Raw genomic sequence first — 17519 nt, forward strand, 5'->3', positions numbered from 1 at the left:
CATCTAGCAAACTTAGTGTCGCCGTGTTGTGCAACTTTTCAATGATCATATCCAACTGAGAACTACTATCTGTGCAACTACAACTGCTGCGGATGCCAACAAAAAAAGTGACTAGAAAAAATAGATTAACTTAAGAATAAATATCATCCAGCAAACTTAGTGTCGCCGTGTTGTGCAATTTTTCAATGATCATATCAAACTGAGAACTACTATGTGTGCAACTACAACTGTTGCGGATGCCAACAAAAAAATGACTAGAAAAAATAGATTAACTTAAGAAAACATCATCTAGCAAACTTAGTACCACCGTGTTGTGCAACTTCCTAAGGGTTAAATCCAACTTGAACTACTACCATAGCCAACTATGTTCTAACCAAAGTAATTTCCTTGATTGTTTTCTATCAATCTTATGAATGAGCTTAAGCTGCAGGTGTGTGAGAGTTGTTTCTCCCCGAGGTTTACCAAAGAGGGTCCTAGTTGCTTTGGTTAGGGACACCATCGCTTCATGCATAGGCCTCTGTATCATGGGATTCCAGAATCAAGCCTCGCTATCGCAGACCACATTCCTCACTGCCATTTCTTCAAACACCATGCGTGCAGGACCACCAACACAGCAGTCTCTTCAGGTACATGACGACTCGTCATCGACGAGCAGCTTGACTGCTCGCTCAACTCGAGCACGGGAGGGCAGCTTGAGTACGAAGACACGGTACGTCTGCACGGGCAGCGGCCAGAAGTCCACCCCGACGAGCATGTGGAGGAAGAACTCAGCGGGGGCGAAAGGGTCGGCGGCATCGGTCGCTGGAGGAGGGTGCCAGTGAGCCGGCGCAACGGCTTGCACACAGTCGGCACGAACTCCCTAAGGCAGGCGTACAACAGCTAGAGATACAGACAGAGCTCCGATTTTTGCCCCGGCAGTGGGCGCGAGGGTGGAGACCCAGGACTGGATGCGGGGCGCGATTTGTGGATCGGGGCGTACGCGGAGGCGGCGGGATCGGAGAAGGAGACAGGAGAAGAGGAAGTGCTCGAAGACGGAGAGGTGGAGCTCGGAGTCGACGGGCGGCGAGGAGCGGGGATGCGAACAGGCCGTAGCCGGGGGCGCCGGCGAGCGCGATGAAGCAGATGAGGGCTCGGCGGTCAGCGACAGCGAGGAGCTGGCCGCTAAACGCCAGACGGTTCGCGGTTGTGGCACCTGGCGCAAGAGCCTTCCGATCAGGAAGAGATTTCAGGTAAAAAAAAATTTAGGCCGGCCGTTCGGGCAGGCCAACGAGCAGCCGGCCGCTGCGTAGACTCGTCCAAAAAAAATATCTTAGTCGTGAAGAAAGAAAATGGATATAAAAGCCCAAGATTTACCGGAAACTCTATTCCCGGTGGCGTGCCCATGTCGCCCGCGCGCGCGCATGGATTGTGTCCCGGATGCAACTCTGGTTTCGGTGGCGTGTCCGTGTTGCCCGGAGTTTCCATTCTGGACGACATTTTTTTGCTGCCATTAGTTTCCATTCTTAAAATGGGGTCCTTAGTTAATAAGAAATGAAAATAGAAAAAGGTTCAAATTTTATTGAAAATTCTTATCCTTTTTAAAATCTAAACGCTCTTACATTGTTTTTACAGAGGGGGTAGTTACCAAGAAAGAAAAATATATTAAAAAAATCTCCCCAGATTTAAGAAAATATTATGTTGACTTGTAATGTGTGATCGGGGTTATGCACGGGCTAAATAGAAATGAGGGGTGGCTTTATGAATACAGGTACATGTGGTGTGTCGATATTGTTCTGGCGTACGAACTATGTTCCGGATGCAGAACCCAATATGTCCGACGATATTAATTGGCTTGATATCCCTGTCTATCATTCAATTTGATATGTTCATATATTTCGCCGATTCATAGATTTAATGCCTGATGATTTCAGTAGTCTCCCCGTGTAAAACTCGCCTTCTAGTCTGTAGAAGACACACCGTGCAGTTTATGATTTTTACTGTGCTGGCATGTAATCATTAATTTGGTGTATCTTCACCTTTTTTTGTATGCAAACTGTTGTCAAAACTTTGAAATTGTTGAGTGGTGACTACAATTCCATACCACAATTGTAGCACGGAAGAGTGGTAGGCATTTTTTTATACTTGAAAATCGACAATGATATGTACGAACATGATATTCACTTGCTATAAGCTTAGTTGTTGTCGAATTCTTATTGTAGACATTCACAAAAATTGTCAGGACATGAATTCAATGCAAAAATAGTAATTATCCAACAACTTCCAACCATGAACACTACGTCGTTTATGATACGTGCATATACACCACTCCATCTTCTGAAGCAGTAGCATCGATTTTTATTAGTTACAACACTTCCCGTTGCACTCACATTTTGTGGCAAATGGAGGGAAAAGAATATCTAGTCATAAACAGAGAAGAGGGTGAAAAGAAGCATCAAGGAATAAGAGACATTCGGAATGTAAGAAGAAGCCGTGGATAAAGGGCTAGTCCTAGTGTGTACATTCAAACTTGTTCAAAGATGCATCGCCTTGTCAGTGAACGCATTTTTGCTCACCTAAAATGATGAGAGAGGGGGAGAAGGACATGTATCGACTTTTTTTAGGAAGAAAATACCCTCCCTATATTTTTTTAGTCTGCATATAAGATTTGGTCAAAGTCAAACTTTGTTAAGTCCACATGGCCGCTGCCTGGAGGTCCACTGTTAGTCCCGGTTGGTAACACCAACCGGTACTAAAGAAAATTTTTTGAAATTTCTTTTTTGATTTTTTTATTTTCAAATTTTCAAATTATTTTAACCTCTAATCTCTAATCACCCCTCATCACTGCTCAATTTAACCTCTAATCTCTAATCACCCCTCATCATTCCAAATCATCTAACTTCCTGGACGGTCACCCATCCTCTCACTACTCCAGCCTGAGCACGCTTAACTTCCGGGTTCTATTCTCCCTCCTTTCTAAGTCTGCACTTGTTATTTTCCTGACAATAGTAGGATGTCAATCCTATTAACCCTCAGGAATTTTAGCTTGAGCATGAAGTCACACATTTTCACTGTTTGAGTTTGAAACTATTGTTCTAAAAAACAATATTTATTTAGTAACACTAATATTTCTTGAATAAGTAGTTTGACCACAATTTGACCATAGTTTGACCACAGTTTGACCAATGTTTGACCAGATTTGACCAAAATTAAAAAAACAGAAATAATTATTTAGTAACACTAATATTTCTTGAATAAGTAGTTTGACCATTGTTTGACCACAGTTTGACCAGATTTGACCAAAATTCATAAAAAACTGAAATAATTATTTAGTAACACTAATATTCTTGAATAATTATTTATTAACACTAATACTTTTTGAATGAGTAGTTTGACCAGATTTAACAAAAATTCAAAAAAATGAAATTTGAGCATAACTTTTTTTCCTTTTAGAATTTGAGGATTCTAAAATTTGCAAACAGGTCATAGGCCGTCAAAATCGGATGCGGATTTTCGTGCTGAACATTTTGATATATTATACATTTTTTTCTGACATCGTATGCAAAAGTTATAGTCGTTTTACATTTTCCCTGCACTTTTTGGAAACATGTCCAAATTTAAGTTTTTAAATTTTCCTAACTAGTAGATGTGGTAACATAACTACATCTCGAAGGATTTTAACTTTTGAAGTTTTTATCATTTTCTTTTCCTTTTTACAAAATTGAAAAGGCGATACACGGGGGGGGGGGGGGGGTAGGATTTGAAAATTGCACCATTAGTACCGGTTCGTGGCACCCTTTAGTACCGGTTCGTGGCACCAATCGGGACTAAATGTCCCATTTGAACCGGGAGTAATGCCTGTACGGTGCCCTCGCCGCTCGAACCGGGACTAATGCTCACATTAGTCCCGGTTCGTAACGCAACCAGGATTAATGCTCTTTTCTGGCCGAACGAAAGCCCTGTTTTCTACTAGGGATATACTACCTTTGTAAAGAAATATAAGACTTTTAGGTCACCAAAATTGTCTTAATGCTCACATTAGACTAAAGACTAAAGTAGTGACCTAAAAGGTCTTATATTTCTTTACAGAGGGAGTACTCATTAATTTAGTGTATTCTTTCACGTAAGTAAGTACAAAGTTGTCAAAACTTTGAACTATAATTGATGGGTGGCTATTGTTCTATACCATACTTGTAGCAGAAAGACGTCACATGCATTGGTTTTTTATACTTGAAAATTCACCAGTTCAACGTATATGGTTTATATATAATTGATGAAATAACTACACGTTTGTAGATTTGTGAATTTGCCTCCGACCGAGCTCTGCTATGAGGTGCTCCCAACCCCGGTTGGAGGTAGGCCTCACTCTCGGGGTTGATATCCCTTGGGATCAAGGTGGATGATCTAATGGAGATCAAAGCCTAGCTATATATATGGTTATAAAGAAAGCGCTGCCAGGAAGGTAGCCCAGAACTCGGTAGGTGTCTTTCTTAGTTTTGTGTCTTTGACTCTAACTGCATTCATGTTTGCATTGGCACATATAAGTTTTGCATAGTTGCTATTTTAGTTGGTTTCAGACTAATCTTCATTGGTAAAAAATTTAATGTATCGGTGGCCTGAACATTTGTTGCACACCTCATATTTCATCACAATTTTGCTATGTGCTTAATGTGAGGAGGGAACACAATTTTCTTTATGAAGTTTTGCAGCTCCAGAAGAAAAAAGGAGTGTGGTACGACCGCTCCTGGTCATACCAGCACTCGTACTAGCTCGAAGCCATGACAAACATAAGGTCCAGAAGAAAAACACGGACCGCCGAGCGCTACCCGTGCTTGCACTGTCAGTGGTTGCACTCCTACGTAGGAGCATCCTTCAAAGCAAAAGACAATGCACGGTATGAGTGCTCTCACTGAGCGCTCGTACCCAACATCAATAGCACACAACTGAAAGTCCAAAATTCCACGATGGTTTCGGCACTAAGCATTAGCAACAGCCGCCGGAGGCGGTTGTGACCAGGATGATCAAAGCCTCTTATAATACACCTAATCTAGAAAGTTTACATTGTTGTAGATAGCTCAGGAGGTAGTCAGAACAATGAAACCACTAGCAAGAAACATTAGATGTGATTGTTGTTTTATAACCGCCTCAAATTTGTTGTCGATGCATGCATTTCAATTTTGCAACCGCTTACATCGATTCAGATCGTTGGAGGCGTAGCCTTGCTGCTCTATTTTTCTACCATTCCTCACTACCCTTCTTATTCCACCACGAAACCCTAGCACCAATGACCTAGTCGCACGTGCGCCCATTTGCCGCGCAGCTCTGCCCTTTCGCGGCGGCGCGTTGGTTGATCCGCCACTCCTAGGCAGTGAGGTGGCAGATTCGCCCGTCAACCGCTGCGCGGTGGAAGATTTCTGTCCAAGGTGGTGCGGTAGCCCGACTGCCCGTCTACTGCTGCGCGGTGAATGATCCACTATCCCCGGCGACGAGGTGGCAGATCCGCTCATCCGCGGCGGTTCGTAGCGTGGTCGTCCGTCCGCCATTGAGTGGTGGAAGAACCCCTATCCGCGGCGATGAGGTGGCGGATCCGCCCGTCTGAGCAAGGTTGATGCCTCTATTTTATATGCATTTTAGAGCTCATTTGTTGCATATTATCTCCATATATCATGCCCGCCATTCCTGCCATATCCACTGGCGCCAGCTCCACAACTCCGCCATGCTCCTCTCCTTCACCGGCTCAATGTCGGCTTGTATCACGCCTCTCCCTTCAATGTTTTCCCTTTACATGTTTGAGTAGTTGTATTAGTTCTTGAGGATTTGAATGAACCCTTGCATGATTAGAACCTAATGACTATGAGCGATCCTATCAGCCTCTTTTTATGTGTTGTGTTGATTTCCTCATGGTGTTGTGAAGAGGGCTCACTTAGCATTAGCTCCTTGTGGACTTGAGGGGATTACTATTAGTGTGACAGTGGGCTCTCGGAGGTTTGTAGTGAATGCCTATCTCTCTCCTTCCCCACTCATTGCAATAGGGAGTAACAGAGTCCCCTAAAGCTTTATGCCGTGTTCATGGGGAAATCGGTAATCATCATAGCGAAAAACCGGAATGGGGAAACAATGGTGGTGGCGCGCATCATATGTGGCTGTGACATGTATGCACATATCTTTTTTTGTTACTCAAGCACCGCTTTGCCTAGTTTAGTACCTTCTATTTTCCGTCTTTTACCCTTTTGTTTGTAGATTAGTAAAAACCCCTTTTTATTTGTGTTCCCTAGTAACCGATTAAAGCATACTTTTTTCAAACTCGTGTTTAGGTGCGTACGAAACTGTTCAAGTGACAAGGTAGTTGTTGGGTTAAGTGTGTACGTGACTGCTTAAGAGATAAACCATTGTACAAGGAACCACAGTGCATTTGTAAGCAACCACATTCGTCACACAAGCACCTGAAAATTCTGCCTCACGCCTAGGATGTTGATAAATTGTTAAAGCATGCTTATGTGAACCACGATGAATCAAGCGGGTCGAGCTTTGGCATTTGATATACTAAATGCAGATATTTTTCTATATAAAAACTTGATCAAAGTTAGCAAAATTGACTTTTGAAAAATCTACATGCACTACACTGAAACGGTTACAGTATGTCTGTTTTTTTTTTAATTTACCATGAATGCAAGAATCGATCAAGTCATGTAATCTCAGGGCCTGCCTCGGCCTGCAACTGCCGGGTTTTCTTCAGTTCCCGGTAGATGACAAGTAATCTCAAGGGAGAAAGATTATTACTACTATAAAAGTTAAGGTATGAAGTACTCCCTCCGTTCCTAAATATTTGTCTTTCTAGACATTTCAATAAGTGACTACATACGGAGCAAAATAAGTGAATCTACACTCTAAAATATGTCTACATACATCCGTATATGGTAGTTCATTTGAAATGTCTAGAAAGACAAATATTTAAGAACGGAGGGAGTAGGTCACACAAACAAATGTCGCTCCTGCATCACTGATATATGATGGTGGCACTATGCCTAGTTGGTAATTCAAGAAGCTAGTGATGTTTCCTAAAAGAAAAAGGGAAAAGCTAGTGCTTGCGAGCTAGTAGTAACATGCCATGCGTCTGCTGGCATAACTATCCTTGGCACGGTACGGCAATGTCGTCGTCGAACATGAAGATTATTATAAAAGTTAAGGTATGAAGTAGGTGCCGGAAAACTTCTGTCACGAAAACAAATGACGCTCCTGCATCACTGATATAAGATGTTGGTAATTCAAAATAGCTAGTGCTGTTTCCCAAAAGAAAAGAAAAAAACTAGTGCTGGCATAACGATCTTTGGCACGGTACGGCAATGTCGCCGTCGAACATGAATGCAATTAATTGATCGCCATTTGGCACAGGAGAGACGGCCATGTGTGCAATTTCTATGTACAGTACATGGAAATGATAATTAGACACGGCATTTTGGTTGATGAATTCGCATGATGACCTCAGAAGCGCTAGCAGGGGCCAAACGTTGATCAGTAGCTAGCTCAGATGCTTCCAATTAATTAAGAAAAACTAAACTATAGTACTCGAGTCGTGACATGCAGGCAGGTTGGTTTTCACCCACACCACAGGTCGATGCCCTGTGCATATATATGTTCCTCGCTATTTTCCTTTGCCTTGAACGGACTTGACCATCGGGGTTACAATAAATAAATAACCGACTTGGGTCGTAAAATATGTGCGCTCATACAAAATGCACCTTCTAGTGTACACTAGAAGATATACAATGTGAGCCTAACAGTTTGATAATATGAAACTAGAATTTAGTGTCATATATATTTTATGTAAACTTACCAAACTTTGAATTTTTTATTCACATATAGGAGTAGTTATTATGCTGTAATATACTCCCTCCGTCCCAAAATTCTTGTTTTAGATTTGTCTAAATATGGATGTATCAAGTCACATTTTAGTATTAGATACATCCGTATCTAGACAAATCTAAGACAAGAATTTTGGGACGGAGGGAGTAGATATGTGTGGCATGATTCATGATAAATATTGGTTTTCTATATATTAAATCATGAAATTTGATATTCACTTGTTACATGCCTCGCCATTGTCCAATTATTGTCTTCAACCATTACGAAAATAAAGACACAATGTCAATGAAAAATAGTACTGACCCTTATATCTGTGAACAGTCATTCTGGTTGAGTCGTGTGCATATATACCGCTCCATTTTCTCTCAAGATTTCCTAGTTAGAAGACCTTCCATCACATTCAAATATGTGTGGCAGATGGAGAAAACAACAGAGCCGGAGGTAGTCCTGAACATAAGAAGGTTAATAAGCATTATGGAATGAGAGACATCAGGAACCAAAGGACCGTTAGTCAGTGGACCATGCATCAACTTATGTTATTGTTAACTACTAGAAAGTTCCACAGCACCATTAGGTCTTGTGTAGAAACAAGTATAATTAGGTAATACCTTGTGTGGAAATGGTGGCCTTCGAACTCTCATTTATGCATGCTCCTAACACAAGGTAGAACACACTATATATTGCTGACCAGTCAATCGCAGATTATGTGTCCACTCAAGTATTGATTGCTCTCCTATACCGCTAGGATATAGCATATTCTTGTTGTCACCATGCATGCATACTTCATCTCAAATTATTGGGTATTGTGAAATTCGAATACCCCACAATTAAACGGTAAGCCATTTTTTCTTGTTGTCACCATGCATGCATACTTCATCTCAAATCATTGGGTATTGTGAAATTCGAATACCCCACAATCAAACGGTAAGCCATTTTTGAAGGAAACTATATGATTATAAACATATGGACTGCTACTATTAATTTTCTTGGACGTTTATTTCATAAGGCAGGTGTCGCTCCTATAGTTTAAGCGGGCACATGTGGGTGTAGTGTTGTACCCACAACCCTCAAACTATTAAACATAATATTTGGTACCAGGCATTATAAGGACAAGTCACCTTGATGGGGAATGCACTTACTCCTAACTAAAATGGAGGAGAAATGAAAAAAGGGCATTGAGTGTTCTTTTCATGTAGATAATACACCAACACTCTGAATATCATCTTTCCAAAATTTGTGTTTCATACCTATCATATATCAGCCATTTCTTTGTTTCATATTCTCATACATATCCGATCTCTGGATGACACTATTGCCTCATTTCAGAAGTGATGCATATTCAATGTAATGTCTTGGATAAAAAATATCCTGTGACATTAATTCAAGCTTGTACGAACAACACATCGGCACAATCCAAACATGAGTTCCCAAAGGAAAAAAAAAATCAGCCTACTCATTCATGCCAATATCTACTGCTTAAAAAAAGAATAATGTTCATTTTCCTGTCAGACATACTGCTTCGTCCAACCTTACATACACCCCCACTCTCTGTTTAGATTTTTTTCCGTCCCATTTCTGTTTTATTCCTCAGTTATCCTTGAAAATCGTTTTAATTGTCTAATCTTTTATTGACTTACCAAAAATATATGTTTTCTTTGATACGCCAATAAGTTTTACCAAATAAGTGTTTTTTGTTTAGTTGGGTAAATCACGACAAGATTTTATTAACGTTTATTTACACAATAACATTAATATAGAAAGCTAATAAGGGAGTAACTTATTAGAATCTTTATATCCGGTTGTAACGCATGAGCAATTCTCTACTCTTCACCAAAAACAGTCGCCCAACAACTGTGGTGCATGTGCCACTATCTTTACTTGGCATCGCCTTATAGTGACTGAACAATATTGTGCCGAACTTGGAAGAAGTAGGACGATGAAGGAACACCTCACCTACACCTTTAAAAAATGGCAGGACCTAAAGTTAATACCAAATCATACTGATACAACAACTCCCAACATGAACACCTGCTCGTTTCTCGTGTCTGCATATATACCTCCCCATTTTGACTCAAGCAGTAGCATGGACTTCTACCAGTTGGAACACTCTACCGTCACAATTAAATATGTGGAGAATGAAGAAAAAAGAGGAGCTATTTGTGAGAGAAAATAGATGATTATCAAAAGAATGTGAAAATGTATAAGGGGTTAAGAGACGTCGGCAAGAACTGGATCGTTGCTATGTAGACGTCGGCAAGAACTGAATGTGAAAATGTTCTATTGTATCATGCTTGATGGACTCCCTTTACCTGCTACTAGTGCCATTCTGACAACAGAACAATACTCTGAAGAGGTTGGTACTACTGGAGACAACGGGTATTGGGTCCTTGAAACAAGCATCAGCCAAGTGAGGTGCGGTTTGGAGTAGCTGCATGAACACAATCTCATTTACCTGATGGACCTGCTACCGTTGAGCATGCCCTTATTTCTGTCGACCACTAGGCTCCCTCTACTGTTGAGCATGCCCTTATTTCTGTCGACCACTAGGCTCCCTCTACTCAGGCTGATCATAGTGGGAGTAACTTAGCTAGTAACATAGCGCATTTTAAGACAAATTTGCTTATGTGGCATGTAGTTAATGAAGAAAGAGGTGTTTGGAGTAACATAATATGTTACTGTAACATAGCGCTTACTAGTATGTTACTTTGCATTATGTAGATAGTAATTTAGACTAATGTTATATGCATGTGCACTAATGACGAGCCTCATCTATCAGCTCTCGCGTGTGCACTAATTAAAGAGTAATGCATGTGGAGTGTGGACCATGCGTGCATGCAAGCCTTTAGAAAATCTCACTCATGCTTCCCACAAGAAGCTGGTGCACTGTATCCATATGCCGGCCCGTCCCAGATGTCGATCCTTGTTATATTAGTATGATAATAAAATAATATATGTTCCTTTTGCCGCCACGTATGCGTACGTCGATCATCTCACATTCCTAATTCTGGCCTGCCTCGATATGATGTGCAACCAAGGGTTTTCTTCAATTTCCAGTAGATGATAAGTAATTTTGTTCATTATTATAGACTCAAAAGAAAAAGATTGATCAATATACAAGTGAATAGATGAAGTAGGTGGCGTCAGTTTTTTTGTCGCGCAAACAAATGACGCTCCTACGTCCACTGCTACATGATGGTTGCACGCTATGTATATTCAAAAATTAGCGATGTCTGCAAAAAATAAAGGAAAAGCTAGCTGGTGCTTAGCATATGTATCTGGTGGCATGGCAATCCTAGCTTGACAGGGTACCTCAATGTCGCCATCGGAACATGCACACACACCATTCTATAACCATTTGGCACAAGGGAGACCATGTTAGTATTTGATTTGTAAGGGCATCTTCAATGCTAACCGGCAAATTTGTTCCGGCATACGTACAAAGATAGGGGAACCAGTCCACGTATACGAATGTAATAGGCGGCCATGCAACGCTTTCCGCATACATTTTAAGCTCGGTTTCAACTAACCGGACAAAATTCATGCAAACACGGCGGATTTCATCAAAGTTCAGATAGAAAATAGCACGGATCATCCATATATAGCATGCAAATAAGTCTAGTACAAGAATAGTTCTAATGCAATGAGATTAACCGGATGTTCAGCAAGGTTTCATGAATGGGTCATGTCATCCCATACATACTGCCCCTTCAGTTTCATCCAAGAGTGTACGTGTGTAAATGGCCATCCCACTGTGCCGTGGTACATCACGACAATGCGTGTGTGCTACATAATATGGAGACCAACACTGAGTGAATGATTCAATCAACAAGTTGAGAGTGAGAAGAAGCAAAATTTACGATCTCCTCCTCTACCGCGCGTGATGGCCACCTTGCCTCTAGCCGACCAATCGTGTCACGAAACTTGGTGACGGAAGTTTGGGTGGCATACCATCGATACAATATGACCTCACACTGTGTTGTTGATTAATGTGCATGTCGTAGGGTGCAATGTGCTTTCGCACGTGAAATGAATCATGCACGCGCTGCCAGAAGATCCCCCCTCTGCTCTGGCTACGAAATCCGCAGATATGGCCAACCACGCATCGCACAACAACTCATCTTCCATGACCGGGTACCCCGCCATCCTAGGCGCATGGAAAATTCACTAAAATTATGTTCTGGCAAATTCTGAATTTGTTTACATGGCAAACAAATATAAGTTTACATGGAAAAAACACCAACTAACTGATGGAAATTTTATCTTCTACACATATGTCAAAATTTATTGCATTTTTACATACGGTTGCTCTTTGTCTAAAACACGGCAAATTATAAATCACGGCAAATTCTAAAAACTTCTAAAATATATGACAAACTTGCCATGCTCCAAAAAGTTTGTGTTCTACCTACCTATTGTCCCCTTTTGACAGGTCTCTGTGTAAATTTAAGTTGGAAGTTTGTGCATGCCATGGCAATTTGAATGTACCAATCAACTGAAGATTCCAATGTACTCCCTCCGGTCTTTTTTACTCTGCATATAAGAATTGTCTGAAGTCAAACTTCACAAAGTTTGATCATATTTATAAGAACAAATATCAGCATCTACCATGCTAAAGATATACAATATGAAACCTTAAGTCATGACGCATCTACTCGTATTGATTTCACATTGTGAATGTTGATATTTTTTTCTATAAAGTTGGTCAAACTTTACGAGGTTTGACTTCGGACAAATCTTATATGCGAACTAAAAGGGACCGGAGGGAGTACATGGCAAGTTATAGGATTTTTGTGTCTTCGAACACATGGCATTGTTTGAATTTTTATGTGATGTCAAGTTGATATGTTCCCCCACTGCAAACGTGCCATGTTTTTAGCTTGGGAAACAACAACTTTTGCCATGAAAAATTCATACATTTTGCCATATCTTTTGGAAACAAGGTGTTTTTTGGTTCAATCATCATATAGAAGTAGAGATGTCATGGAAAATTTTCAACCTATTTTTACCATGGGTATATTCAATCTGCAGTTTTGTTTTGGCAATGTTTAATACTTGGACCATGGCAATTCTAGTACTTAGACCATATATTCTTGATAATCATATCAATGACAATTTTAATAGAAATCATTCGTATACGGCAACTCCATCAAACTTGTTTCCATGGCATTATATATATATATATATATTATTTGGTACAATAATTTTCCATATACACTATCAAGCTTGGTGCCATGGCAATTTTTTCCAACCCATGTCAAATTGTTTTTGTTGGCACGTATGTACTACTCCCTCCGTATGGCAAGTGTATTGTTTTGGAACAGAGGGAGTATATGTCAACTGTATTGTTTTTAATTTGTCTCTACCACACTAGTAGAAAAAGGGCCATTTGTCCCGGTTCGTAAAGGCCTTCTGTCCTGGTTTTGGAACCGGGACCAAAAGGTCGTTACTAATGCCTTTGGCCTTTAGTCCCGGTTCTTACACGAACCGGGACAGATGGGCCTCCACGTGGCCGCTGCAGCCAGCCCAGGCAGAGGGGACTTTGGTCCCGGTTGGTGACCCCAACCGGGACCAAAAGGCGAGCTGAGGTTTTTTTTTGAAAGGGGCTGGTTTAGGGGTTTGGGGGGTTAATTTAGGTTGTTATTAGCTAGCTAATAGAGATAAGTGTCATCTTTTAATTCTCCGTGCTTGGTTTACCAACGCTACTGCTATGCCTAAACATGGCTTATATTGAAGTGAAGGCAACATGTGGTCCATGTTGAAAGTAATACTAATCCTAACTTGATCAAGTTTGGATTGTACTACTTTCGACATGCACCACATGCATGTTGCCTTCACTTCATGCCAATCCATGTTCATTTCACCTACTTATATATAATAACTCTTCATGCTCGTATCATGCATCATCATATATAGGATTTTTGTGTCTTTGAACACATGGCATTGTTTGAATTTTTATGTGATGTCAAGTTGATATGTACCCCCACTGCAAACGTGCCATGTTTTTAGCTTGGGAAACAACAATTTTTGCCATGAAAAATTCATACATTTTGCCATATCTTTTGGAAACAAGGTGTTTTTTGGTTCAATCATCATATAGAAGTAGAGATGTCATGGAAAATTTTCAACCTATTTTTACCATGGGTATATTCAATCTGCAGTTTTGTTTTGGCAATGTTTAATACTTGGACCATGGCAATTCTAGTACTTAGACCATATATTCTTGATAATCATATCAATGACAATTTTTAATAGAAATCATTCGTATATGGCAACTCCATCAAACTTGTTTCCATGGCATTATATATATATATATATTATTTGGTACAATAATTTTCCATATACACTATCAAGCTTGGTGCCATGGCAATTTTTTCCAACCCATGTCAAATTGTTTTTGTTGGCACGTATGTACTACTCCCTCCGTATGGCAAGTGTATTGTTTTGGAACAGAGGGAGTATATGTCAACTTTATTGTTTTTAATTTGTCTCTACCACACTAGTAGAAAAAGGGCCATTTGTCCCGGTTCGTAAGGGCCTTCTGTCCCGGTTTTGGAACCGGGACCAAAAGGTCGTTACTAATGCCTTTGGCCTTTAGTCCCGGTTCTTACACGAACCGGGACAGATGGGCCTCCACGTGGCCGCTGCAGCCAGCCCAGGCAGAGGGGACTTTGGTCCCGGTTGGTGACACCAACCGGGACCAAAAGGCGAGCTGAGGTTTTTTTTGAAAGGGGCTGGTTTAGGGGTTTTGGGGTTAATTTAGGTTGTTATTAGCTAGCTAATAGAGATAAGTGTCATCTCTTATATCTCCGTGCTTGGTTTACCAACGCTACTGCTATGCCTAAACATGGCTTAGATTGAAGTGAAGGCAACATGTGGTCCATGTTGAAAGTAATACTAATCCTAACTTGATCAAGTTTGGATTGTACTACTTTCGACATGCACCACATGCATGTTGCCTTCACTTCAATCCAATCCATGTTCATTTCACCTACTGATATATAATAACTCTTCATGCTTGCATCATGCATCATCATATATAGGATTTTTGTGTCTTCGAACACATGGCATTGTTTGAATTTTTATGTGATGTCAAGTTGATATGTACCCCCACTGCAAACGTGCCATGTTTTTAGCTTGGGAAATAACAATTTTTGCCATGAAAAATTCATACATTTTGCCATGAAAAATTCATACATTTTGCCATATCTTTTGGAAACAAGGTGTTTTTTTGGTTCAATCATCATATAGAAGTAGAGACGTCATGGAAAATTTTCAACCTATTTTTACCATGGGTATATTCAATCTGCAGTTTTGTTTTGGCAATGTTTAATACTTGGACCATGGCAATTCTAGTACTTAGACCATATATTCTTGATAATCATATCAATGACAATTTTTAATAGAAATCATTCGTATACGGCAACTCCATCAAACTTGTTTCCATGGCATTATATATATATATATATATATATATATATATATATATATATATATTATTTGGTACAATAATTTTCCATATACACTATCAAGCTTGGTGCCATGGCAATTTTTTCCAACCCATGTCAAATTGTTTTTGTTGGCACGTATGTACTACTCCCTCCGTATGGCAAGTGTATTGTTTTGGAACAGAGGGAGTATATGTCAACTGTATTGTTTTTAATTTGTCTCTACCACACTAGTAGAAAAAGGGCCATTTGTCCCGGTTCGTAAGGGCCTTCTGTCCCGGTGTTGGAACCGGGACCAAAAGGTCGTTACTAATGCCTTTGGCCTTTAGTCCCGGTTCTTACACGAACCGGGATAGATGGGCCTCCACGTGGCCGCTGCAGCCAGCCCAGGCAGAGGGGACTTTGGTCCCGGTTGGTGACACCAACCGGGACCAAAAGGCGAGCTGAGGTTTTTTTTTTGAAAGGGGCTGGTTTAGGGGTTTTGGGGGTTAATTTAGGTTGTTATTAGCTAGCTAATAGAGATAAGTGTCATCTCTTATAACTCCGTGCTTTGTTTACCAACACTACTGCTATGCCTAAACATGGCTTAGATTGAAGTGAAGGCAACATGTGGTCCATGTTGAAAGTAATACTAATCCTAACTTGATCAAGTTTGGATTGTACTACTTTCGACATGCACCACATGCATGTTGCCTTCACTTCAATCCAATCCATGTTCATTTCACCTACTGATATATAATAACTCTTCATGCTCGCATCATGCATCATCATATATAATAACAAGTCTACTAATCATCATCATCCTCATAGTCATCGAACCAACCCTACTTAATTGTTCTTAGCACATGATCATCAGTATTAGGTAGGACCTAAATACCCTCTTTAAGGTAAAATAGCATAAAACAATATAGACTCTGACTCTCCATTATGGAGAATGGAGATCATCATGTCTCCAATTCTTGCGCTTCGCTTCCTTTTGATTCCAAGAACCTCCTTATGACTGTCCATACATTTTTTCCATCCTTTGATTTGCATGTCTCCATTTCTTTTAGAAATCTGGTATGGACAGTTGAGATTCGTAGGATGACCTGGCTGTATGTTCAAAACATTAAGGCTACCTTTCTGATACATCAAATGAGGCACACAATTCTCTGGGATTATCTGTTGAAAAACATAGTAATAACTTTGTAGTTAGCAATGATGTACTAGTTTTAGAAGTATGCAAAAGATGCACGGATGTTGTAATAGTAAAAAAATCTTACCAGCGTATCTCCATGGTAGTTATTGTAGTTCAAAACATGCACTAGTGGCACATATTGACCATAATGTTGAGGAGTTTGATTGTAGATATTGTAATTCTCAATATCAGTACAAAATCTGACCAGATGATTTTTCTCCTGATAAGTTAATTCGGAGCCATCGGTGTAGTGGGTTTTGTCTACCATCTCCCGCACATTCTTTGAAGAATGAAAATAAGCTGTCAATGGAAATAAGTTGTCAACTATTTTGAAATAAACAATATAAATTAGCTAATAACTATGTTTGAGAAACTCACATAGCGGCAGAATTGGAGGCGTATCAACAAGAACCCAAATGTCCATATTGTCTTGCTCGATTTCAGGATCACCAAGATCCATGGTGACAAGCATACCCTCATCAAAACCATACATCTTGCAAAGTGCTTCCCATTTTTTGCAACCAAAATGGGTTACGCTCTCAGAATTGTACAACTTTATTTCAAAATCCACACCATGATGGGTCCTTCGGTGAATTTTCTTTGTTTCGAAACTTTCATGGTCTTCAAAACCCATCCTCTCCAAGACATAGCGTCTTGCATGGCATGGGATAAGCTAGTCGGATTGCAAAAGATGAAAAGTACACGTTGAAATATTTGAAGTCGTGCTTAATTACGAAAAAATAACACTTGTCGTCATTGCGTACCGTTTCAACATTGAAGGTCTCCTCTAGCTTAATGCTGAAGTGCCGATCTTCGTCCAGGTGAGGCCTGTCGCACAGACCTCGGTCGTCGTGGCACCAGCCGCACTCCCCCGGGAGACTTTCGTCATCCGAGTACGACATTTCCTATGGTCATAATTCAAATATTAAGCGTCTACAATTAAATATATGTACTAAAAAACCTAAGTTAGATCATTATTATTCATCACGGGTTGACTATCGGTCTGTCTAGTCTTTTCTTGAAAACTCTCAACACGGGAATGAAGGAGAAGCTACCCC

The sequence above is a fragment of the Triticum aestivum genome, chromosome 7A (assembly GCF_018294505.1).
Source record: "Triticum aestivum cultivar Chinese Spring chromosome 7A, IWGSC CS RefSeq v2.1, whole genome shotgun sequence".
Taxonomy (NCBI): Eukaryota; Viridiplantae; Streptophyta; class Magnoliopsida; order Poales; family Poaceae; genus Triticum; species Triticum aestivum.